The sequence below is a fragment of the Podarcis liolepis genome (assembly GCF_965112155.1).
Source record: "Podarcis liolepis genome assembly, chromosome: 4".
Taxonomy (NCBI): domain Eukaryota; kingdom Metazoa; phylum Chordata; class Lepidosauria; order Squamata; family Lacertidae; genus Podarcis; species Podarcis liolepis.
In genome coordinates this window covers 31,799,033-31,801,257 of record NC_139558.1, presented here as the reverse complement: position 1 = coordinate 31,801,257, position 2,225 = coordinate 31,799,033, and positions in this window count along the sequence as shown.

Below are 2,225 nucleotides of genomic sequence, written 5' to 3'. Positions count from 1 at the left end.
GTGTTTTTGTACCATCTCTGATAACTGGAATGAGATTGTGGTTCCCAAGTTACAGGCTGTGTTCAACTTACTCCCTAATAAGTGTATTCATTGGTAAGTCTCAATGGCAGAAATGTGACTTCAGCAGTTTCAAGAGAGCAGTTTGTATAATCTAACATTCCAGTTATATGCATGCTTAGACAGAGGCAAAATATCATCAGTGTAACCTCTTATTATATGGGACACGGGTGGTGCTGTGGGTTAAACCACAGAGCCTAGGATTTGCCGATCAGAAGGTTGGTGGTTCAAATCCCCGCAACGGGGTGAGCTCCTGTTACTCAGTCCCTGCTCCTGCCAACCTAGCAGTTCGAAAGCACGTCAAAGTGCAAGTAGATAAATAGGTACCACTCCGGCGGGAAGGTAAACAGTGTTTCTGTGTGTTGCTCTGGTTCGCCAGAAGCGGCTTAGTCATGCTGGCCACATGACCCGGAAGCTGTACGCCAGCTCCCTCGGCCAATAAAGCGAGATGAGCACCGCAACCCCAGAGTTGTCCACGACTGGGGTCCCTTTACCTTTAACCCCTTATTGTGGACACCTTTACATTGTTGGCAAATCTGACACCACATTTGCCCTGGCATTCTGGCATTTGGTTATCATGGAAAGGACTAGAATTTTGAGTAAAGACCTTTTAAGATGCCCTCCTTTCCCTAGGACTCATCTACACTTTCCTTTGTCCCACAATTTCTTCCATTTGGTCTGTGACTGCTAGGCGTTCATCCAATAGGTCTTTCTTTTCTCCCGCATCTTTCCCCAGGAAAACCCTCTGTTTACTGCAAAAAAACCAATTGGCTTTGCTCCGATTCAGCAGGAAGCAGCAAGTTTTTCCAGCCAAAAAACCTCTCCACCGCAAGCCTAGAAGTCACAAATGAAACAGAAGTATGGATGGGGTTTGGGAAGTCCGATACCTAGTCCTGCAAGTTACACATCTTTGTTTTAACCAATGCTGTCTCTCACAATTTTTGCTTCCCCTTCTCTTCTCTCGATAAGTGGTGGCACATTTTATGAACAGTCTTGAAGTACAGAAAAGACATGATTATAAGCAAGGAAATGCAATAGGAGCAGTTGGAAAACGGGATGTGCTGTAAGGTTTCCTGAAATTAAGTTGACCATGTAAATTTACAGGGTGTTTTCACATAAGGTAAATTCTCCCATGTTGTGAATATTGCTTTCCTGCAGGAAATTTCATTGACCCTGGTGTGCATGGTCACATAGAGAAGCGTTGAACACATAGTGTTGTATGTATATTGTGGAAATCTGGCACTAACTGGGGTACACAATGTAACAGAAACTTTGCTTAGTCCTTTTCCGAAACTACCATTGAACTGATGAATGCACATGAGAGGAGTTCACTCTGCACATTCAAATATACGCACTCTGAATTCAAATATGTCAATTGTGTCCAAATTTATTTCATTATTATCCCACCTTTCTTCCAGGAAGCACAACACAGCTATCCCTCACCTGCAGTTTGTTTGTTTGTTTGTTTTTAAAAACAAACTTGTGAAGTAAGTCAATCAGAGAGATATAGTGACTGGTCTAAAGGCAGCTAGTGGGATTCATAGTTGAGTCAGGACTTGAACATCAATCTCCCAGGTCCCAGTTCCACATGTTAACCATTACACTGGATCTTTAGAGTTATTTCTAACTGCTTTGGCACCCGGAGTGGCACACATGCTGTGCACCCAGAGGTGGGGCTAATATATATGTGTGTGTGTGTGTGTGTATGCATAAATTTTTGTAGTAATTCTGATTTCACGTATAATGGATATGTATTTTTTATTTGATTGAATATCTAGAAGGGCATTAAGTTCTTTCTAATAAGATTTGGTTTGAATTATTATTAGTGAATATCAATATACATATCAAGGCTTTGAGATTAGACCACTGAAGAAGCCCGGAGAACTACAGTGGTACCTCGGGTTACATACGCTTCAGGTTACATACGCTTCCGGTTACAGACTCCGCTAACCCAGAAATAGTACCTCGGGTTAAGAACTTTGCTTCAATATGAGAACAGAAATTGTGCTCTGGCAGCGCAGCGGCAGCAGGAGGCCCCATTAGCTAAAGTGGTGCTTCAGGTTAAGAACAGTTTCAGGTTAAGAACGAACCTCCAGAACGAATTACATACTTAACCCGAGGTACCACTGTACTTTGGGAGTGTGCTACCTGCAAGCCCCAGTAAAAGG